Here is a 25,407-nt window from a genome sequence, read left to right as displayed (position 1 = left end):
TGGGGACTGAAAGGTCCCGGGTTCGATTCCGGTCAAGGGCATGTACCTTGGTTGCGGGCATATCCCCGGTAGGGGGTGTGCAAGAGGCAGCTGATCGATGACTCTCTCTCATCGATGTTTCTAACTCTCTATCTCTCTCCCTTCCTCTCTGTACAAAATCAATAAAATATATTTTTTAAAAAAGTATATAAAAAAAATGACACAGTGATCAGATAGATTTAATGGATATATTTCAGAGCATCTTATCCCAAAACATCAGAATATACATTCTTTTCAAGTGCACATGGAACATCTTCCAGAATAGACCAAATGTTAGAATACAAAACAATTGTCAATAAATTTTAAAAGATTAAAATGATTTCAAGCATCTTATCTGACCACATTGTATGATATTAGTATGCAATTACAAAACAAACAAACAACAAAAACCACGCTAAAAACACACAAATACTTGGAGGCTAAATATTATAGCATCTTACTAAACAATAAATGAGTTAATAATCAAGGAAGAAATCAAAAGATAATTTGAGACAAATGAAAATGAAAATACCACAATCCCAATTCTATGGGGCCCACATGTGGTATTTTGTTATGGCATCCCAAGTAAACTAACACATATGATAAGAACACTTACTTTACTGTACAATTTTGCATCCCCACAAGCAAGAAATAAAAGTTCCCACTGCTCTATATCTCCACCAGCATTTGTTTTTATCAATGTTTTGCAGTTTGTCATTTTAATAGGTGTGTAGTGGTATCTCATTGTTGTTTTATTTTGCAATTTCCTAATGACATAGGATGTTAAACATCTTTTCATGTGACTATTTAACATTCTTTATCTTCTTTGGTGAAGTGTCTATTCCAATCTCTTTCCCATTGCTTTAACTGAGTTGTTTTCTTTAAGTTTTAAGAGTTCTTTCTATATTTTGGATAACGGTCCTTTTCCAGATGTCTTTTGCAAATATTTTCTCCCAATCTGTGGCTTAAGAAGGTACTTTAAAAATTCTCATGGGCTGTATTGTTTATGATGACGCTGGAGAGGTGTGCTGAGCTATTATTGTACATGAAGTGCAACAGAACAGACTTTATCACCCGGAACTGCTGCTTCAAGTTCAGATCAGGCAAAAAACAAACCAACAAGACCAAAGAAGAGTACAGTTCTGGTGAACTGAAACAAGAAGTTTGTGATTACTTAACAATTCTGAAAGAGCACTTCACAATGCTGCTAGTACTTTCTTCAGTGCTATACTGTGAGATTGCCTGGTGCAGCAGCAGTTGTATTCTTTATTATCTTGATAGACTATTGAAAAAGGTGATGTTGTAAAAGAGATATTCTCTCACTATAGTGAATTTAAGGGTGACTTAGAAGTCTTACAGCATAGAGATGAGGTGGAATTCACAATCAAGGACATAAATGATAAAAAAAAAATTGCAGTACATGTCAAACTATTGCCTCAAAGAACAGTCATTTTCAAATTATTAGCTTAGAACATTTTGAAGGAACTGTAACCAAAGTTATCCCAAAAATTACCAGTAAAAACCAGAATGACCCACTGCCAGGATACTTTAAAGTTAATTTTGTGATTCCTAAAGATCTTCTCTTGGGGGATAAAGATACAAAATTCAAGGTGACCCTGTTGGAAGGCAATCATGTTAGCTTTACTATTTCAACAGATTGAGATGAAAAATTAGAATGAGCAACCAACTTAGAAGTTCAATCAAATACATTTCAGTTCACTAATGAAGTCAAAGAAATTGGTGTAATTGCTGCCATGAGAGATGGTTTTGGTTTCATCAAGTGTGTGGATTCTGATATTCATATGTTCTTCTAATATAGTGAAATTCTGGATGGGTACCAGCTCCATATTGCAGATGAAGTAAAGTTTCCTGATATGCTCTCTGCCCAAAGAAATCATATTAGGATTAAAGAACTTCCTAAGGGCATGGTTTTATTTCATTTCCATTCAAATCATCATTTTGGGGGCACTGAAGAAAAAGAAGCCACTTTTTCCAACCCTAAAACCACTAGCCCAAATAAAGGCAAGAAAACGGAGATTGAGGATGGTATTGTTGCTTATAATGATTGTGGGTCGAAATTGACTTTTCTTTTTTTTTTCAAGCCAAGGATGTGAACGAATCTACTTCTCAAATAGGGGATAAAGTTAAATTTAGTATTAGTAACAAATAGAGGCCTGAACAGTAGACTATAACCTGTGTGCAACTTTTAGCTCATAATTCTAACTCCAAGATGCTCTTGGATTATGTGGCAATTCTGAAGGATACTTTTGGATTTATTGAAATCATGATAAGGACATATTTTTCCATTTCAGTGAGTTCTCTGGTGATGTAAATAGCCTATAACTGGGGGACATGCTCAAGTACAACTGATCCAAAGGCAAAAGTAACAAAGTGAGTGGAGAAAAAGTCAACAAAATATACTGAAGAAGCAGATCCTACATCTACTCTGATAAAGTCATTCATCCCTTGAGAAGTGTTGATCTAACACAGACTATCAAGAAATCATTGAGATTGTGGAGGAAGGGGATATAAAAGGTGAGGTCTATCCATCTGGGATAGTTGGAATGGCCAACAAAAGAGATTGCCTGCTGATAGAGGAAAGTGTCAAATTCCAATTGTGTGTCCTAGGCCAAAATGCACAGTCTATGGCTTATCACACCTCTGTATAGGGCCACTGTAGAGTGTGTGAAAGATCAGTTTGGCTTCTTTAACTATGAATTAGAATATAGCAAGAAGCTCTTCTTCCAGGTAAAAGACATTCAGGATGGCATTGAGCTACAAGCTGGAGATGAGGTGATTTTTAATCAGCACACTGGCACATGCAGTGTTTGTAATGTTTGGTGAGTCTGCGAGGGCCCAAAGGCTGTTGCAGCTTCACTACCTGATAGGTTGGTAAGTCTCTTGAGGAACATGCCAGTGCTGGATAATGCCAGTGCTCCTGGCCTAATGATTATTCCTCAGCCAAGGGGAGCAGATAACTGAAAAGGACTTGGAACAGAAAAAAAGATCTGTCAGTCTGTTGTCATTGACTAACCATATCTATAAAGCACATGATTAATCCATGATGATCAAGTTGGGAGGATTCTTCATCCCTCCCCAAAATCTGGGATACTTATTCTATTGAGCTATTATACTACTTTAAACACCTTCTTTGTGTTATCTATAATAATTTTTTAAAAAAATATGTAAATTGACTACACTTCACAATGCCCATAGCCAATCAGGAGTGACTATGCAAATTAACCTGACAAAGATGGTGGCAGCTCTGCCTTCAGCTGCTTCAGGCCTCTGGTCATCACACCTCCTCAGGGCTTCCCTGCTGCACTTCACACCTGTCAACCATCCTTGCAGCCTCCCAGTGGCCCAGCCCCCGGCCTCAGAGGCAACTCTCTGAGGTCATAGCTCCTGGTATCTGGTGTCTCCCTCTACCCCACCCATGCCCTGTTGCTCTAGTAAACAAAATCCTAGTGTTGGAGCAACCCATGGGCATGGACACACACAGGAGCTCACTCGGTGCACAGGGAGCTCTGGACAATAGAGGAGAGGTTATGAGCGTGGAGGGTGGGTGTGTGGGAAGGAGGTGGAGGGTATAGGAGGAAGAGGAAGAGGAAGGGGGCCAGTTGCATCCCACTTTCACAATGGGAAAGTGAAACTCACTAGTGCACCTAACCACTCCAGTCCTCCCTGCCTGTCTTGATTCCCTCACCTCTTCCCTTCTGTGCCTCCCTGGGAGCGCCAGCACTGCACAGAGGAACTCTCCGGAGAAGGAGGGAGAGGAGGAAGTGGCACTAGAGTGCGTAGGGCTTGCCACAGCCATCGCCACTGTTTCAGAAAGTCTGCCGCATGCCGGCAGCCAGGGGAAGGAAGGCCTATTCTTGCATGAATTTTCATGCATCGGCTTCTAGTGTTTAAAATAAATGAATGAATTAAAAAAAAAAATTTCTTTAAATATGCACAGTTGCAGCCTGGAAAACTTAAGGTGGTACCATGTAGTATCAAATTTAGGAGCTTTATTTGGTGTATTTAAGGCAACTGGTAATTGCAAAATCCACTATTCCCCTATAAGTGAAAAATATAGATTGTTACCTCGTTGGCTGTATGAAATTCTGCACTTGATATTTAGTGTACTAGATGCCCAGTGCATGAAATCATTCACAGGTAGAGTCCCTAAGCTTGGCTGGCAATCAGGGCCGATAGGGGTCTTCCTTCCTCCAGCTGCCAGCCACTTGGCCTTCCTTCATTCAGCACAGCCCCCTGGTGGTCAGCGCATGTCATAATGAGTGGTCAAACTCCCAGTCAGTCAAACTCCAGATGGGCAATTTGCATATTGGCCTTTTATTATATAGGATATTCTACCTCCATTAGTTCTGGCAAGATGTCCTGCCTTAGCACTCAGCTACATCATCTTCCTTTTCTTTTCTATTCATTATGCTTTAATTCTGAGGACCACATAAGGGTAGACTATAGTAAAACATTTTTTAATTTGTATAGGCAAACCATTTTCTTAATTGATGGCCAAATGTTAAAATGTTATTTTTATATTATTTATAAACCTGTCACAGTCCACTTAAATAAATTTCGGTTAGATTTCAATGAAAATTATCTTCCAAAGTAAATTTTTTCCCCCTGGGATGGGGTGGGAGGCTAAATTTGCTACAATTTGGTACAGAATTTCATGCAAATGAGATATACAAGCAGTGTGCTAATTTAAATGTCTTTAAACAAAGATGAATGCACAAACTCACTGCTGCTTAGATCACTACAGTCTCTAGGACTCAGTTTCTTTTACTGCCTTAAAACAAAACAAACACATAAAAAATTGTGCCTGACCAAAACAAACAAAACAAAACAAAAATTATGTAAGTTAAAAATGAAAATATGTCGCATACCAAAAAAGTCACCCTTAGAAAGTGTAAATTTACAATGAATTTAGTATATTGTATTTACAGAATTGTGTAATCATCACTACTACCGTGTTTCCCCTAAAATAAGACATCCTCCAAAAATAAGACCTAGCGCAACTTTGGGAGAAAAAATTAATATAAGACACTGTCTTATTTTGGGGGAAAAAGGGTATCTAATTCCAGGACATTTTCATCATTGAAAACAACCCCCCTACCCAGTAGCCATCACTCCCCACTTCCCTTCCCCTCATATCCTGGAAACCACTCATGTACTTTCTAATTTTATGCATTCTGAAGAGTTCACAGACTAGAATCATGCAGTATGTGGCCTTTTGTGACTTCTCTCACTTAGAATAGTTACATTTCAAGGTTCACACATGTTGTATTAGTACTTAATTTCACATTTTACTTATCTAGTCATCAATTATGAGTATTATTTGTTTTGTTTCCATATTTTTAGCTATTACAAATCATGCTGCTATGAACATTGATATACAAGTGTTTGTGTGAGTATATGTTTTCAAATCTTTTGGGCATATACTTAAGAATAAAATTTCTAATTCCTTTGGTAATGCTAACTTTTTGAGAAACTGACAAACCACTTTTAAAACTATCTGCACCATTATACATTCCTACCAGCAACCTATGAGTGTTCCATATACTGTACATCTTCACTCACATATTATTGACCATACTTATTATTATCGCCATCTCAGTGTGTGGGAAATGGTATCTCCAAATTATGTTTTTTATATCTATTTTTTAAGCTTATGATGTTAGACATCTTTTCTTGTACTTATTGGCCATTTGTATAACATTCTTAGAGAATGTCTCTTCAGATTCTTTCCCATTTTTAATTGGGTTATTTGTTTTTTATTATTGAATTCTAGGATGTCCTTGTATATTCTTGATACATTTCCCTTACCATATATATGATTTGCAAATATCTTGTCCCATTTTTGGCTTGTCCATTCACTTACATAAAGGTGATTTGGCAAGCAAATAAATTATGATTTTGATGCAGTTCAACTTATTTATTTCTTCTTTCATTGCTTGTGCTTTTCAAATGTGAAATTCACCTTTTTCTACAATTTTTCTTATCTAAAATATTTTTATTATTATTTTTCCTTGTACATCATAGATGTCATGGTTGCTTAATATTTATGCCCATCTTACTAATTTCATGTACCATTGAAACTGCAGCTTTTAATTAAACAACTTACTTCACTTTTAGTGAAAATAAACCGATTAAGCTATTTCCCTCTTTGGCAAGAGTCAAAAGGCTTGAGCCATGGAGCACCTCAGGTCCCTGAGCTGGAAACAGCATCTGTGAGAAATTGTGTCCTTCTGTTGGTGGCATTTTAGGGAGGAGAGTGCTTCCTGCCTAGTGAAGCTCTCATCAAGTTTCAGTCCAAATAAAGCTGAGAGAGTTTACAGCTTGTGAGGGTGGAGGGCAGGGCATTCGTGATGAGAGTCATTCCATACATTTGTTTTTTCTAGTAGTAGGCTTGCCAATCAAAGAAGAAGCAAGCTCATGCTTAACCCAGCATAGACTAAACAGCCAGGGGACTGGGGATGGGAATTTACTTACAAAGGAATTTCCTGCATGGTTTGGAGGTCAATGGCCGTGAAAAAAGTTCGTTGAAGGGCTTAATCTATGACTCAACATATGTTCATGAATGTAAAGTCCCACCTTTGCATCTAAAAACTGTAAGCAGGGTGGCCATAAAAAGAGCTTACACTTAACCCAAGCAAAACATCATTCTGTATGGGATGCTTCAAACCCACCTCCTGCACAGCAATAAAACTAGGTCACATTCCCAAGTCTTTAGGGCTAGATCTTCTAATTTTTTTTTAAAGTTACATACTACAGCATGGTACCTAGATAGAATAGACTAGAATTCCTATTCTAATTACTTAGAATGGTTTAAACAGAATTTAGTTCTTATAATTACTCTGCCAGTGAATATAAAGAGTGATATAAAATTCATTTCTCATAGTACTGAAATAAATTGTCCCAGAAAATAGGTCACAATTAACAAAGTTATTCTATGCTAGAGGCCCAGTGCATGAAATCTGTGCACTGGAGGGGTGTATCCCTCAGCTCAGCCTGCACCCTCTCCAATCTGGGACCCCTTGAGGGATGTCCAACTGCTTGTTTAAATGGATGGTCAGACATCCCTCTAGCAATTCAGGACTGCTGGCTCCCAACCACTTGCCAGTCTCTGTCTGATTGCCCCTAACCACTTTTGCCTGCCAGCCTGATCAACCCCTAGCCACTCTACTGCCAGTCTGATCAATGCTTAACTGTTCCCCTGCTAGCCCAATTGCCTTTAACTGTCCTCCCCTGCCAGCCTGGTCACCCCTAACTGCCCTCCCCTGCCAGCCATCTTGTGGTGGCCATCTTCTGTCCACATGGGGGCAGCCATCTTTGACTACATGGTGGTGGCCATCTTGTGTCTTGGAGTGATGGTCAAATTGCATATTATTGTTTTACATTGGGGAAGAAACATGAAAATTAGATTTCTGACTTTGAAAGATTTGAAATAAAGGAAAAGTTCTAATTAGGAGGAATAGCTTCCAAGATTAATTAATTAGAACATATAATTATACTCCACCAATACCAGAGTAAAGAATAGTGATTATTACATAATCCAGGGATTTTTTTAAAGTAATATAAAGCCAATATGCCACCATAAGATAAACAGAAGAGTCCACAAGGGAAAATGAAAGTTTAGGTTATTCAACAGTAATAATGAATAAAGAAATGACACAAAACACATCATATGGTGGAAGAAAGGATTGGCACGCATGATTTGGACTTGAGGTTGTCCCAGCCACTCACCTTCCTTAGGTTCAAACACTCCACTTGGACCCTATAGGAGGTCTTTAAAGCATCTTCCTCTGGAGGGCCTTTCCCAGCCTTGCCAAGCTGAGGTGGTTATTTGCCTCTCTAACCTGGGTCCACCCTGGACATACCCTTAATGGATATTTGCCATACCATGACTCTGGAATGTCCTGTTCACCTTCCCTACAAGACACTGAGCACCTAGAAGGCAAAAGCAGTGCTGTTCTCATCTCTGTATTCTAATGACCTAGGAAGAAACCTAGAAAAGAATTGTTACTGAATGAGTAAATGAAAAAATGCATTTCACTTAAATTTATAAATGAAGCTATCACTATGAATATCATATCTTTCCTCAATTAATCTAGAAAGTCTAATGTTGCTTTATACATAACTGAAACATAGTACATATAGGAAGCAATCTTTTCTACTGTAGAATTTAGTAAAATTGTTTTGTTGAATTAATCTGAGAAACAAATATAATGAATTAAAGTGAGTACATCACAGAATGTAAAGTAAAATTTTAACAAAAGAACTTACATGCACATATGTGTATAGCCCATGGACTCAGACAATTGTGGGGTGAAGGCCTGGGGTGGGGCAGAAGTTAGGTCAAGGAGTGTTGGGGAGATGGGGAACATCTATAATACTGTCAACAATAAAAAAAAGTAAAAAAAATATTTACTGCTTTTATTATAAACATCATTTCAATATATTTGAGTGCATAGCATCAGTTGCTAAGCACAGGTTCTTTGGGTCTGTGCTGAGTGACTTGTAATTAACTCTATTTGTATAGAAAATCTTGAAAACAATGTATTTTTTTTTTCAGAGCTCCTGTTACTACCAATCTGCTGAGCAAATACTTTCATATTAAGTAATTCAGAGAAAAATTTCAATCAGGTTCTGATAAAATCATCACAAATTAAGGTGACCTAAATCAACCATTTAGTATTACTTATAAAATATCAGGAAGAACTGGTTTCTAGGAAATAATTAATGACAGGAACTATTTAATGACATAAATAATTTTCTAGTATAATTTTATATCAACTTATTTTGTGTTTTACTCCTTTTTGGGGTTGTTTTATTTGAAACAAGACAAACATTTCTATAACATATCTTTGAACTTTTAAAAAAACATACAGCCTTCTTTGGAAAGGAAACTATTTTAACTGAATCAGCTATCTCTGGATTCAAAAATTTAAAAATTCCAACAGACTCAGCTTAGCATGATTTGCTCTGAAGAACATATTTTTCAACCACTACATTAAAACTCTTGCTATGTGAAGTAGTGAAGCCTAAATAATGAAGTTCAGTAAGAAAGTTAATTTCTCAAGCCTACCACAAATCACAGTCAGGGTGTATTTTGTTAATGTTCATCATTCAATCCTTAATATGATGAACCCCAAAAGCTTTGGATTCAAGGCCAGGCCCTTCAATTACTAATGTGCAATCTTACACAAGTCACTTCTATTTGAGCCTTGGCTCCTAACCTGTAAAATGAACATCATTAGCATCAATACCTTCCCTGATGTAGATGGAAATATTTGTTTAGTGCCTTATATCCAGTAATATTCTAAGTGCATATTTCCAAAATTACCCTTATCATAATAATTGCCTAGAGCACTTGTTTTGTGGGGGAGAAAAGCCTGGGGACCTACCTCCAGCCCTTTGCATCTGAATTTCCAGGGGAAAATCATAGTAATCTGTTTAATTAACTAGCACCCCAAATGATTCTTCTGGTAGAAGTTTCAGAAACTGTGCTAAAGGGTCCTCTAACCTATTCTCTGAATCTATGAGCTTGGGTTGTTTTGTTTGTTTTGTTTTTAGAGCTCACATGTGAATGAAATCATATGGGATTTGTCCTTCTCAATCTGACTTATGTCACTTAGAACTATGTCCTCAAGGTTTATCTGTGTGATCACAAATGTCAGTATTCCATTCTTATTAAGGCCAAATAATGTTTAATGTATACTCGGAGCCCGTTGCACAAAAATGTGTGCACTTGGGGGTGTCCCTCAGCCTGGCCTGCATCCTCCTGCAGCCCAGGGCCACTTGTGGATGACCACCTGCCAGCTTAGGTGGCTTCCTGGGGATCACACCTAACCTAGCAGTCAGGCATCCATCTGTCACTTTGGGAGCTCTTGGGGAATATCCAACTGACAGCTTAGGGCTAAGCCACAGAAGACTCCTTTAGTGCTGCCAAGGAGGTGGGAGAAGCTGTGCTCATAGCCATCAGCCTGGCTTGTGGCTGAGCAGAGCTCCCCCTGTGAGAGTGCACTGACCACCAGGGGGCAGCTCTTACATTGAGTGTCTGTGCACATCATAGTGACCAGTTGTTCCTGGTCGTTCTGCCATTAGGATCAATTTGTATATTACCCTTTTTTTCATGTGGGGTGGGGGTTGTCTCTCAGCCTGGCCTGCACTCTTTCCAATCTAGGACCCCAAGGGGGATGTCCAACTGCAGGATCCCTGTGGAACTGGGCCTAAACTGACAGTCAGACATCCTCACAATCTGGGACTGCTGGTTCCTAACCACTCACCTGCCTGACTGCCTGATTTCCCCTTATCACATCTGCCTGCCAGCCTGATTGCCCCCTAACTGCTTCAATGCCAGCCTGATTATCCCCAACTGCCCTCCCCTGCCAGCCATCTTGTGGTGGCCATCTTGTGATGATGTCACACATGAAGCAACCTAGGCTTTTGTTATATAGGACTAGGGGCCCAGTGCACGAAATTTATGCTTTGGGGGTGGGGGAGAGGTCTCTCAGCCCATCCTGCACCCTCCCACAATCTGGGACCACTGGGTCCTAAATGTTTGCCTGCCTTCCTCATTGCCCCTAACTGCCTCTGCTTGCCAGCCTGGCTGTCCCCTCACTGCCCCCCTGCCAGCCTGGCCGCCCCCTAACTGTTTGCCTTCTGTCCTGGTTGCCCCCTAACTGCTCCCCTGCCGACCTGATCACCCTTAACTGCCTCTGCCTCAACCCCTGCCACCATGGCTTTGTCCAAAAGAATGCCTGGTCTATTAGCATATTACCTTTTTATTATTATAGACACTGTATATATCACATTTTCCTTATCATTTATCTACTACCAATGGACACTTAGGTTATTTCCATAACTTGGCTATTGTAAATAATGCTGAAATAAACATGGAGGGGGACATATAATATTTTGAATTAATGTTTCTTTAGAGAAATATCCAGAAGTGGAATTATTGGATCATATGTTAGTCCTATTAAATTTTTGAGAAACTCCCATATTGTTTCCCATAGTGTCTGTACCAATTTACATCTCACCAATAATGTCTGAAGGATCCCTTTTTCTCCATATCCTCATCAACACTTATTAATTCCTATTTAAAAAAAAATTATATATATATATATATATATATATATATATATATATATACACACAATAGCTATTCTGATAGGTGTGAGGTAATATCTCATTGTGGTTTTGATTTGCATATGTCTGGAGATTAGTAATGTTGAACATTTTTTCATGTGCCTATTGGCCATCTGTATGCCTTCACTGGAAAAATATCTATTCAGATCCTTTTAAAAAATTGGATTGTTTTTCTTGTTGTTTTTCTTTTTCCTTTTGAGTTTATTTATATTTTGGATATTAATCCCTTATCAGATATATGAGTTGCAAATATTTTTCCCATTCAGTAATTAGTGTTTTATTTTATTTAAATTTCCTTTACTGTGCAGAAGCTTTTTATTCTTATTTATTCATTTTTTAAGCAACAACAGCAACAAAGGATTCTATAATGAAAGCTCTTCATATGATAATTGATGTTATCAACTTTGACTATAATAACACTAGAGGCCCGGTGCATGAAATTCATGCAGGGGTATGTGTGTCCCTTAGCCCAGGCTGTACCCTCTCCAAACTGGGACCCCTCAAGGATTGGGCCTAAATGGGCAGTTGCACATCCCTCTCACAATTCAGGACTGCTGGCTCCCAACTGCTCACTTGCCTGCCTGCCAGATTGCCCCTAACCACTTCTGCCTGCCAGCCTGATCAGCCCCTAAGCATTCTCCTGCCAGCCTTATCAATGCCTAATTTCTCCCCTGCTGGTCTGATTGCTTTTAAATGACCTCCCCTCATGTTCTGCTTACTCCTAACTACCCTCCCCTGCAGGCCTGGTCCCCCCCCCCCCAACAAATGGCCTCCTCTTCTAGCCCAGTCACCACCAACTGCCCTCCCCGGCTGGCCTGGTCACCAATAATTGCCCTCCCAGGCCAGCCTGGTTGCCCCTAACTACTCTCTCCTGCTGGCTTCATCACCCTCAACTTTCTTCCCCCACAGTTCTGGTCCCCCCCCCCAACTTCCCTCCCCTGCAGGACTGGTTGTCTCCAACTGCCTTCCCTTGCAGGCCTGATCCCTCACAACTGCCCTTGCCTGCTGGCCACCTTGTGGCAGCCATCTTGTGTCCACATGGGGTGGCCATCTTGTGTGTTGGAGTGATATTCAATTTGCATATTACCTCTTTATTATATAGAATTTACATTTTAAATATTAAAAACAGTACCTCATCTTTATATCAGTTGTTTAAAATGATTTACATCTACATGGTGAATTTTCAATGAATTGGTTTGGAAAAGGTTTCTTTTCTATTTTTCAAACACAGTTTACATTCAATACCATTCTGCACCCATTTCAGATATACAGCAAAGTGGCTGGAAAACCATACACTCTACATAGTGTTCCCCCTGTTGCCCCACCACCCACCTGGCCTCATATCCCATTATTTTGACATCATTATCTATATTCTCCATGCTGCAATCCATAACTCTGTAGCTATTTTGCAACTGCTAATTTGTGCTGCTTAATCTCTTCATCTTTTCACCCAGCATTGCAACCCCCTCCCTTCTGTCAGTATGTGCTCTATCCATGAGCCATGAGTTTGTTTCTATTGTTCATTATATTGTACATATAAGAGAAATCATTTGGTATTTGTCTTTCTCTGACTGGGTTATTTCACTTAGTGTAATATACTCTAGGTCCATCCATACTGTCGTAAAAGGTTAAATTTTCTTCTTTTTATGGCCAACTAGTATTCTATTGTGTAAAAGTATCACAGCTTTTTTGTTCACTCATCTGCTGATGGGAACCCCCAAAGAACAAAAGTCCAGCAGATGGCTTCACTAGTAAATACTTCCAAACTTTCAAAGAAGATTTAATACCTATACTTTGTTAAAGTTTTTATTTACTAATGAAAGGTTGTTCCACTTATTTATGCATTCATTGGTTGCTTCTTATATGTGCTCTGATCAGGGTTTGAACCAGCAACACATACCAGAACAATGTTTTAACCAACTAAGCTACCCAGCTCTTCAAAAAAATGGAAGAAGACACCATACTTCTAACTGATTTTATAAGGCCAACATTACCCTGATACCAAAACCAGCCAATGACAACACAGAAAAAAAAGAAAATTACAGGCTATTATCTCTGAGGAACACAGATGCAAAAATCTTAAACAAAATACTAGCAAGTCAAATACAAAAATCCATTACAAATATCATATACCACAATCAAATGAAGTTTAGTCAAGGGATAAAAAAGTGATTCAACATACAAAAATCAATGTGATACACCACATTAACAAAACAAAAAATAAAACCATAATGACATCAACAGATAAAAAGAAAAAGGCATTTGACAAGACACAAGATACACTTGGAATTAAAAAGCTCAATAAAATGGCTATAGAAGGAAAACATTTATTTGTAAAGATATAATACCCTTATGTTCATCGCAGCATTGTTCACAGTAGCCAAGGATCCCAGATTGGAGAGGGTGCAGGCCATGCATGAATTTCTTGCACCAGACCTCTAGTCTATTGTATTAAGTGAGGTCCCTTCTGAAAACAGAAATGACAGAAAAGAGATCCTATCTAAGCTACTTTCTATGCCTAACTCTGGACTTCAGTCATAGAAAGTAGAGCCATGTTATGTCCTCAGAGAGACAGATTTCAAGAAGGAATCTATTCATGGTCACAGCACTCCAGCTTCTTGGGCAGTGAGGTTTCCCATCCTACCTGTTTGTTAATCCAGCCATAGTTTCATTCACTCACACTGATGGACCATCTAAGATGTGTTCAGTTCTTCTCATGTAAGGATGTGCTTCCCTCTACTCAGTCTCCCAGGATCCTAGAGTCAGACTTTTCTTTAGGTCCTATTGACCTGTACAAGGAATCTTTGTTTCCCAAACAGACTGCAGAATTTTTTACCTAAAAGTGATCTAAGAGAACATCTATCCTAACCATCCCCACAGAGGCTGACAGAGGTAAAACATTGCCAAGTTCATGCTTGTTCTGTCTCTGATGCCAAGTTATCAGACATTAGGTGCATTAGCCATGCGACACAACTTCAGATATCTTGAGACTCCAGCTTCACACCCAGGCTCCTCAAGTCAATGGTATCTCAAGCTCTGCTTCATTTCATGACTCTACTTGTTTAAGGAGGAGGCAAAGAATTGGGAGGGATTTTTCTGCAATGCTCCCTAGGACAGATTTCCCAAACAAGGTTGATCATCAAAATCACTGAGGAAAGTTTCCAAATCAGGTTCCTGGCCCAACCCAGGTCTCAGAGTAAACGTGCTGGGCCACAGAAGTTGCAAGCACAGAAGAATAGTTTGATTCTCCTCAAAGCCATGGCTGATGAAATTCTGGAATGTTCAGACAGTGATAGTTTGGTCTAGGGTGCTCTGCCTTTATTCAGAGGTGGGCTGGCTGGAATTCCAACAAGTCTAATTTCCCCAAATTCTAGGGTGATGACTCTAACTGCATAAGCATTGCTTTTTGATTCTCGGATGAGTATCTAGCCTGATATAATATACTCTAATATTTAGCCTGAAAAGAGAATGCACATGGCTTCTAAGTAAACTTTACCAAGTTACCTTTCCAATAAATACCTTAATTGAATTTTTAATCCAATTTTATGCAAGTTCAGCAAATTCCTTCTTGAGTGATCATAAATAATCTAGTGTGTCTGCCAACTTTAACTAAGTGGTGTGTACTGAACAAAGTCTGAGCCCTGGACCCATGGAAAGATGAAATTCTGGGAACTAAATGTTCAGGGAGAGGTGGCAGGCAGTGGAGTGATCTGCTTTTGATTTCCTATAACTTCAGCTCTAATTCAGGGAGACTCACACCTGCATATCTGAACAATTAATATAACCCTTTCTTCACAAGCTGTGTAAACATAAATGATCACATTAACCTTTTCAACACTAGAAATAGAAATGCTCAGTAGCTCCAAGTATAGAAGGGGGAAATTAAGCAAAGAAAAATGAGTAATTTCATGAGGTATGAAGCTTATAAAAATGAGAAATTATCCTGAGGTTAAATGAGAGTTTGTTCTCTGACTTTAGATAATGATTTTCTTTTTAAGGTGACCAATGATATTAGTAGAACTCAAGAATGTCACAAGGCAGTCGTGGAAGATAAGAAAGAAGTTTGAGGCAATAAATGTGGAATGCTGATGACTAATATAGATGCTAAATATAAGTGTGTGTTTTTAGAAAACACAGAACAGCTCAGATGTCCTTCAATGGTATATAATTAATCAAACCATGGTACATGTATACTATGAAATACTCTTTGGCAATTAAAAGGAATAAAGTATAATGATATAACAGTTTGGATGGACCTCAAGGTAAATATGTTGAGTGAAAAAAGTCTCAAAAGTTCACACACATATTTAATGATTCCCTTTATATAACACCTTGAAATGATACATTACAGATATAGACATCAGGTTAGTAGTTGCTTAGAGTTACAGAGGTGGGGGGTAGAAGTTAGCTGTGCCTCTAAGAGACAGCACAAAGGATTCTTGTGACAGAACTGCTCTCTTCTATGTCCTTACTGTGGTAACCACAGGGACCTGCATAGGTGATAGAACTAAATGCACACACATAGAAGAGTACAGGTAAAACTGGTGCAATCTGAATAATACTCATGAATTGTATCAATGTCTATTTTCTGGTTCTAATATTGTGCTGTTGTTTTGCAAAATATTACCACTGGTGCAAGTTGGGCAAAGAGTTCTTTCTGCATTATTTCTTACAACTGCAAGTGAATTTACAATGATCTAAAAAAAATGTATTGGGGGAAAAAAAACCTAGATGTTTAAGAAGGTGTTAAAAGTGAATGGGAACATCTATAAAAGAAAGGTTTGTGACATAAAATTATCAAAGCTCTCTAAAATACTTTAGAATACTCCAACCATCACATTCAATATATAAATCAGAAATCTTCATCCTAGTAACTAAAATACATTTAAACACTAACCTTCACACAGATTGTTCTAAAGGTGGGGTGCAAGGAGGGTTTTATTATTATTCAGGTATGACAAAGCCAACAAACCAAGAGACAATGGCCACTGAAATGATACTTTATAACTCACAGTTTCCAAGAGGAGGGAGCACACTGTTCAGAGACAGTGAGGAAGCACTAGGATCTGTCCTGAGCAGAAAGAGCAAGGGAATGACATGGGCAAGAGCCTTTGCTCTGGTTTTTGCGGGGCAGGAAGCAGGAGGCAGGTTCACAGGATTAGGACTGGCTAGGCTGAATGATTTCAGTGAGCTTTAGGGCATAGGGGCTGTCCCTAGATCTCTGGCATCTGACCCTGGTGATTAGGGCAAGGAGATAGTGGGTGGCCCTGAGTGAAAGAGCCCCATGGGATCAAGGGTGAGGGAGTATTAAGCTATGGACTGGTTTGTTTGTATTTGAAAGGAACTCTCCTAGAGAGTTAAAATCTCTAAAAATTAGCTAATCTTGGGAAGGGCAGACCCTACAAAGTCATCAAGGCCCAGATGTCAGCATCCAAATAAAAAGACAGCTTAGTACAGAGCATTATTGACCATCACTTATAAACAAACCTCTTTTTACAGCTGGCTTTCAAACACTACTCAGGCAGGAGAAAATGTTTGAGCAAGAAGACTTTCTGAGTTACCCAATGACCACTTCTATAGAATGTAGAGCTTGTAGCTGCTGATCTTTTTTTTTATCACCAAGATCGAATCTAGACATTTAAATTGGTATGTATGCATTAGTTATCTGACTAGCTACTAAATTTCATGGACCAGAATTCTCTTTGTTACTTTTGTTATCTATAATGATTAGATCTGTGTTAAACTCACAATTATATCCCACTAACTAATTTTAGGATTATTGATAACCTGCCACCATTAGGATAGATTCTTTGAAGCACATTTCCTTTCCCCAGAAGTATCAATGAATTTCCTCTAATCCATCAATTTAAGTACAATGAGTTATTGACTATCCTTGGCAACTGGGAACAATATAATAACTAGTGGGAGAAGTGAATGGCCCAAAGGTGAAGGGAGAAGAGATAAACAAGGAAAGCATTCTTCCCATGATCCTTTCAAATTGCTGGTGAACCAAAAAATGATGACATTGTCCCATTTGCACACCAATATATTTTTGTTTTATCTTATCCTCCCCAAAACAATGGGTACAGACTGAGACTCTGCTGGATACTAGCTTCTTCTACAGGTGTCAACAATGATGTCATGTTAGTGCAATGGGCAGAGGATGAGTTGCATCATTAAGCCTACATGTCCTTAAGCCACACACAACTGGGGGGAAAATTACTAGCAGTGTCTTGGCCTTTGATTGTCTCAAATGTTGTCTCAAATACTCACTTTTTCAGAATGGACTTTGTCTTAGAAAAAGCATTCAATTATTGGGCTTAAGCAATACATGTGTGAGGAATGAACTCAACCTTTCCACTGGATTACCTTCCTTCCAACAGAAAAATGCTCTTGGGAACATTTACACAGTTCTAAGCAATAAACCAGCATAATCTCAATAGACTAAGAGCATTTTCAATCTTTTTAATCACATGGCACAAATAATGGTAAACTGATGACTAAAATTCTGTGGCACACCAAAAAATATATTTTTTGCTGACCTGATTAAAAAAAAAAAAAGGTATAATTTTGACTCATTAACACAGGATGACTGTTGTGTTGGCTGTTACGTCTTTGTTTTGTTTTTTAATTTGACAATCTAAGGGAAAAGAGGTCAATGCTCCTGACTAAAAAGTCAGGTATTGCATGCCTTAAAAATTCTTGCAAGACTAAGACATAATTATTTTTACTCTCTCATAGCAGGATTCACAATAACAATAACACCTGAAACCCTGGGTCACTTTTTCCCTCTGGGTAACAGTCAAAGGTGTGGATCAAATTCTACTTCCCTGTCCTCCACAATTCCCACTGAAGCACTTGGCTATACATTGATTCACATGGAAAGCTTTTACAAATACTAATGACTGAGTCTCACCCTCATGATTTTCCATGTACTAGAAATTCATGTAGGGTGGGCCTAAGCATCAAGATTTTTAAAGCTGCCCTGTCCTTCCAATGTGCTTCCTAGATTGAGACGTGCAGTACCTGATTGACATGGGGGATCTTGGCCCCACCCTTACTTACAACTGCACTTAAGAGAGAAGCCAAATTACCAGTCTGGAGAATTTAGGAGAAAGAACTGAGCAGGCTGAGCTCAGCTGTTCTTTATGTCTTTCAGATCTTGCTGCCTGCACAAGGCTACCTGGTTAGTTGAGGAGGCCTGCTTCTACCCAGCTACGCCTAGAAGTAAACAGGTACATTTAACCATCAAGCCCATTTGGCCATCCATCTAAAACCCTGTCTCCAACATACTCCTTCAGCTTCATATCTGGTATTTTAATTTCTGAATGTCTCATGCCTTATCTCTCAATTGGTTCCAAAGACAGAAGAGGAAAACAAGAAGTGATATTGTGCTATTTTTGTCCCTCCCCTCCCCTCAAACCTTAACAGTTATAACCTAGTCAATAAAAACACAGTCACTGCCTGATTTCCAGCATTTACTTTTACAAGAATAAATGGCTATAGTAATAGCTACATTATTGCATAATATTTGGAAATAGAAATCCTAGACTGCTCTAATTTAATTTTTTAAAGTTAATTTTAGAACTTGACAGTTCATTAGTGAAGTAATGATATCTGAATTAATAAAGTTAGCACTAAATACCCTGTTTGTTTTCAAATTCCTAAAAGAATTATACAGAATATATTAGTGTTTTTGAAGCTAAGGAAAATAAATTAAGATATTATGCTTAAAAGTCCCCTGCTGAAACCTCTTCCTATAATCTTTGAGAGCTGTGGGCCACCAGCTCCAAGCTGCATGCGTGGCCATGGCACCCCACAGTGGGGCCAAGTGCACTTGTGGTGCCTTGGGCTCTGCCCACTGGGAAGAAGCCAAATTTCAATTTTCTTGCACGAAGCCAGTGAGAGATGTAAAGATATGCCTCTTTTTCAGTGCTCTTTCTGGGCTAATGTCCCAGGATGTTTATGTGATTTTGGGAAGGTTCACATTTCAGCTATATTCTTATTTTTTTATTTTATTTCTTTTAAATATATTTTAATTGGAATCGAACCTGGGACCTTTCAGTCCGCAGACCGATGCTCTACCGCTGAGCCAAACCGGTTTTGGCTATATTTTATTTTTTAATTAAATTGGGGTGATATTGGTTAATAAGATTATATATGTTTTAATTGTACATCTCTATGATACATGATCTGTATGTTGCATTATGAGCCCAATATCCAAAGTCAAATCTTATTCTGTCTCCATATATTTGGTCCCCTTCCCCCCACACCAACACCTTCCTTCTCCCATTCCCTCTGGTAACAACCACACTCTGTCTATGAGTTTTTGTTTGTTTTTCTTATTTGTTTATTTGTTGCTTTTAGTTTTATAATGAGTGAATTCATATAGTTCTTAACTTTTTCTGTCTGATTATTTTGCAGTAAATGAATGGGACTATCTCAAACTAAAAAGCTTCTGCACAGCCAAAGAAACTATCAACAAAACAAAAGACAATAAACCGAATAGGAGAAAATATTTGCAAATAATAGCTCTAACAAAGAGTTAGTATCCAAAATATATAAAGAACTCATACAATTCAACACCAAATAATCAAATTTAAAAATGGGCAGAGGACCCGAACAGACAATTATCCCAAGAACACATACAAATAGCCAATTGATATATCAGAAAAGATATTCAACTTCATTAACTATTAGGAAAATGCAAGTCAAAACTGCAATGAGATGTCTCATACCCATTAGAATGCCTATTATTATCATTAAGACAAGTAATAACAAGTGTTGGAGAGGTTATGGAGAAAAGGAACCTTCATTCACTGCTAGTAGGAATGTAAACTGGTACAGCCACTATAGAAAAGTGTATGGAGATTCCTCAAAAAATTAAGCATAGAGGTACTCTATGACCCAGCAACCCCTCTTCTGGGTATCCACCTGAAAATTTGAAGATATTTATTCACCAAGTTATATGCACTCCTATGTTTATGGCAGCATTTTTCATGGTGGCCAAGACATGGAAACAACCAAAGTGTTCTTTGATAGATGATTGGATAAAGATGTGGTACATATTCTCAGTGGAATGCTATTGAGCCATAAGGAAAGATAGAATACTCTCATTTGCAACAACATGGATGGACTTTGAAAATAACAGTTCATCTTTTACCTCTTTTCAATCATCAACAATGATCCAAATGTATTTATAGAACTCAAAGAACTACATTGCTTTGTCACTAAAAAGTACTTGACTTGGTGTGTCAAATTCAGGTGTCAGAAACAAACAAAAAAACTATTTAAATGAGCTAAGGTAAATGTTTATTTAATTGATGTATATAAATCCCATAATATAATGAAAGCAAAATTTATCTAACACATCAGAATACCCACAAGGATCTCAGCATCAACAATTTGTGGAATTAAGTATTGAGGGGGCCCAACATTTGCTCTGTAAGTCTTTACTCAATCAATAATTTCAAAACACCTTCAGGTTCAGAACCCATTGAGAAAAAAATAAGGCATAAAATTACTACTTTCATATCAATAAAAACTGGGCTAGAAAAGGTTGGCAATGGATTTGCCGTACCATAATTATTCATTTTAAAGCATTTCACTTTTTAATTATAATTATGTGTGTATACTTTAAATGACCATTATACTTTAACTGACCATTATAAAGTACATAAAGATATGTTTTTACTCTAAGTTACAGATTTGAATGGTACTTTTATGTGGAAGTGAGCATTCAGATATTAACAATAAAATATGAATACCTCATTTGTGATGCAGACATTTTCAAGCCTAATAGGTATGAAGATCACCTAAATCACCCTAGCTGTCTCTCAGTGGTGCACATGTGTCAAACACAAGGCCCGCGGGCCAAATCCGTCCCGCCAGGCCTTGCAATGTGGCCCGCACCGTGCTGTCATCACTGCACTCCGCTGCGTTTCCATCACAATGACAGTTTATGACTGTTCAGTAAACCATTCGGCCCGCAATTTAGGCTGGATTTTAGATTTTGGCCCCTTCTCTGATTGAGTTCGACACCCCTAGTAGAGCATTGGCCTTCAGACTGAAGGTTCATGGGTTTGATTCCAGTCAAAGGCATGTACCTTGGTTGCAGGCTTAATCCCCAGCTTACTTCGGGCTCATGGGATATTGAACAACCAGTTGATGTGTCTCTCTTGCCTGGGTATTTCTCTCTCTCCCCCTCCCTTCCATTCTCTCTTTTAAAAAGTCAAGGGAAAAGAGATTCTCCAGTGAGGATTAACAACAAAAACAAAAATATCACCTATATCATTAATCACATGAGGTCAGAAATATCAGAAATGACACTAGATAGGCACTTTCTATTTCATTTTCTGAAACCTAGAACTCAAGCCCAAGCTAAAGACAAATTTTGAAGTCTATTCTGAACTTCAGTGCCTTCCTACATAAAGAAAGATAGAATGACAGGGGATAGATTGATGGCTAGACCAATAGATAGACATTTCAGTAATATAGAGACTCTCAATGATCTAGGAGCCTCCTTCTTTAGACTCATAAAATTTGGTGATTTCACCTTATGTCATAGTATAAGCATGCAGGGTCAAATAAAAGTATAAAATTCATTTCCAGACAAGAAAAAGCTAAATAAGTTAATCACCACTTAACCAGCATTACAAGAAACATTAAAGGGATTTCTTTAAGAAGGAAAACAGCCGAAACTGGTTTGGCTCAGTGATAGAGCGTTGGTCTGCGGACTGAAAGGTCCCAGGTTCGATTCCGGTCAAGGGCACGTACATTGGTTGCAGGCATATCCCCGGTAGGGGGTGTGCAAGAGACAACTGGTCAATGTTTCTCTCTCATCGATGTTTCTAGCTCTCTATCTCACTCCCTTCCTCTCTGTAAAAAAATCAATAAAATATATTTTTTTTTAAAAAGAAGAAGGAAAACAAAAAATATATAAATAAGAAAATATTGCAAAAAAATTTGTCATAGACAAAGGCAAATACCTAATAAAAGCAGTGGATTATGAAATTATAATAAAAATTATTATCATTATAATAAAAGCAGTGGATTATAAAGCTAGTACAAAAGTTTAAAAAAAGAAGTAAGAAGAGCTTGTGTAATTATAACAAATTAAGGGATACACACAAAAGAAGTAAAAAACAATGCTAAAGCATCAAATTGGAGGATGTGAGTAAAAATGGCAGTGATTCTAGAAAATGTTAGAACTTAAGCAACCATCAACTTAAAATGGACTGCAAAACATAGCTTGTATATATAAATCACATAGTAACCAAAACCAAAAATTTGCATGTTCTATCCAATAAATAAGGAGAAAGGAATCTGGCCAGTGTGGCTCAATTGATTGGAGCATCATCCCATACACCAAAAGGTGGTGGGTTTGATTACAAGCAAGGCACATACCTAGGTTGCAGGTTTGATCCTCAATTGGAGTGTGTACAGCAGGAAACCAATTAACATTTAATTCTCTCTCTCACCCTTGCCCCTTTCTCTAAAAATATCAACTAATATATATTTTAAAAAGAGAGAAACACAACACTATAAAAAGTCATCAACATACACTAGAAGAGGGCAAGCCCTGGTTGTTGTGGCTCAGTTGGTTGGGCATTGTTGCTGGTTTGATTCTTAGTCAGGGCACATGCTGGGTTGTGGACTTGATCTCCAGTAGGAGGTGTGTAGGTGGCAGCTGATGGATATTTCACTCACATAAATCTCTCTCTCTCTCTCTCTCTTCTTCTATACTTCTCTCTAAAAATCAATAAAAAAAATTATACTAATAAAAGAGATAGATGCAAATTGACTGTACCTTCGTGGCACCCATCAGCCAATCAGGGGGGAGTATGCAAATTAACCTGAAAAAATATGTTGGTGGCCCTGCCCCCCAGCCACTAAGGGCCTGTGGGAATAGAAGTTAGGGGAGACAGAGAAGTCAGATGCCAAATCCTGAGGCTGATAGCAGCCTGGGAGATGAAGAAGCAGCCTACCCCATGATCCCAGGCTGCAGCCAACACCAGAAGCTGCCCGCCCCATATCCTGCCACCGCATGTCCACCCACCCCATGTCCTAGGGGAGACAGAGAAACTGGGAGCCAATGCCGTAGGCTGGCTGCAGCCCAAGAGATTAAGAAGCCTGCCTCTTGATCCCAGGCTGCAGCCAGCTGGAGAAGTAGCCATACTGTGTCCCAGGGAAGACTGAGAAGCTGCCTGCCTGCAGTCCAGACTCCAGCACCTGCGGCTGGCTACAGCCTGGTAGGTAGAGAAGTCACCCACCCCACGGTCCCGGGGGCCAGCGCTTGCAGCTGTGGCCCAAAGGAAGCCACCTACCCATCATCCCCTGCAACTACAGCTGGCCCAGGCAAAGCCGACCTGGGTCCCAGATGCCTATGGCTGAGCAGAAGGAGGGAAGCCTGGATCCCCAGTGCCAGTGGCCAGCTGGAAGAGGAAATCCTGGGTCTTAGGTGTGGGGCGGAGGCAGAGGTGGTTAGGGGCAATCAAGCCAGCAGAGGAGCAGTTAGGGATGATCAGACTGGCAGGCAGAAGCAGTTAGGGGCAATCAGACAGGCAGGCAAGCGGTTGGAGCCAGCAGTTCTGGATCGTGAAAGGGATGTTCAACATCCCTTTTTTAGTTATATCAACTACAATATATATATATATATATATATATATATATATATATATATATATATATATATATATATATTTAAAAAAGAGAGCGAAACACAACATTGCAGAAAATTATCAACATACACAAGAAGAGGGCAAGCCCTGGCTGTTGTGGCTCAGTTGAATCAAATCAGCTACACTGCCTCAGCAGTTCTGGATTGTAAGAGGGATGTCCGACAGTTATTCCCAAGGGGTCCCAGATTGGAGAGAGTGCAGGCCGAGCTGAAGGACACCCCCGCTCCCATGCATGAATTTTGTACACTGGGCCACTAGTCTTTATATAAAGAAAAGAGACGGGGAAAAAAAGAGAATAAGAAATGAACAGGGAACAACTACAAAAACAACCAGAAAAAAATTAAATGACAGTAACTACATACTTATCAATAATTACTTTAAATGTAAATAGATTAATTAAAAGATGAATGAATATGCTGAAACCAATTTGGCTCAGTGGATAGAATGTTGGCCCGTGAACTGAAAGGTTCTGGGTTCGATTCCGGTCAAGGGCATGTACCTTGATTGTGGGCACATCCCCAGTAGGGGGTGTGCAAGAGGTAGCTGATCGATGATTCTCTCTCATTGATGTTTCTAACTCTCTATCCCTTCCTCTTCTTCTCTGTAAAAAATCAATAAAATATATATATATATATTTTTTAAAAGATGAATAAATAAAGAAGCCATGGTACATATATGCAAAGGAATATTAATCAGCTATAAAAATGAATAAAGTTTTAACATTTGTGATCAAATGAAAAATACATGATTTTACAGAAAAAGACAACTTATGATTTCACTTATGTGTGGGATCTAAAAAAATAAAAATAAATGAGTAAGCAAGACAGAAGCAAACAGAGACTGGGAACAAACTTTGGTTGCCCGATGAAGGGGTGTTGGTGTGCTGGGTAAAAAGGGGAAATGGATTGAGAAGTACAAATTAGCAGTTTAAAAATAGTCATGGGATGTAAAGCACTGTTTAGGGAATCAGTATAGTCAATAATATTGTAATAATTACACATGGTATCAGGTAGGTGCAAGACTTAATAGGGGAATCACTTTTTAAGTTTTATAAAAGTGTAAGTATTTCTGTACACTGGAACTAATATAATATTGAATGTCAATTGCAATTTAAAAATAAAAAATGATTTTTTAAAAGAAAAATATAAAATTTGTCAAATTCTTATTTATTAATATGCAACAGTTCTGGTAAAATAATTGTACAAGCAAGATAATTAAATAGACTAAAATTAAGAGAAACTGAATTTCAGTGATTCTTATTTCCTTTCATTGCAATAAAAAATGGTTGTATAAGTGAACACCTGGGTTTGGTTATAAGATTTTTAAATCTTTCCCTCTTGGAAGCACTTCAAAAAAATCTTTTAAAAAATATTACTAATATTTTTTACTTGAAACCCTTGGCATTCATTCTGGAGGGGAAAAAAATTGAACTCTTCTGGCTCAAATGCTAAAAAGTAGCAGAGTATATTGAAGTCACTGTTGAGTAATCTAGAGAACTGAAGAAATATAAGCAAAAATTTCTTATTTCTCTGCATTTCAATGATAGATTTTG

General features: G+C 38.4%; 1 pseudogene; it reads left to right on the top strand.

The window, feature by feature from the left end:
* Positions 1-1,027: 1,027 nt before the first annotated feature.
* Positions 1,028-3,051, top strand: LOC118723024 (annotated as a pseudogene).
* Positions 3,052-25,407: the final 22,356 nt, after the last annotated feature.

Source organism: Pipistrellus kuhlii, unplaced genomic scaffold (assembly GCF_014108245.1).
Source record: "Pipistrellus kuhlii isolate mPipKuh1 unplaced genomic scaffold, mPipKuh1.p scaffold_m20_p_2, whole genome shotgun sequence".
Classification (NCBI taxonomy): domain Eukaryota; kingdom Metazoa; phylum Chordata; class Mammalia; order Chiroptera; family Vespertilionidae; genus Pipistrellus; species Pipistrellus kuhlii.
The sequence above is the reverse complement of the archived record's forward strand: the minus strand, read 5'-3'. Positions and strand labels throughout refer to the sequence as shown.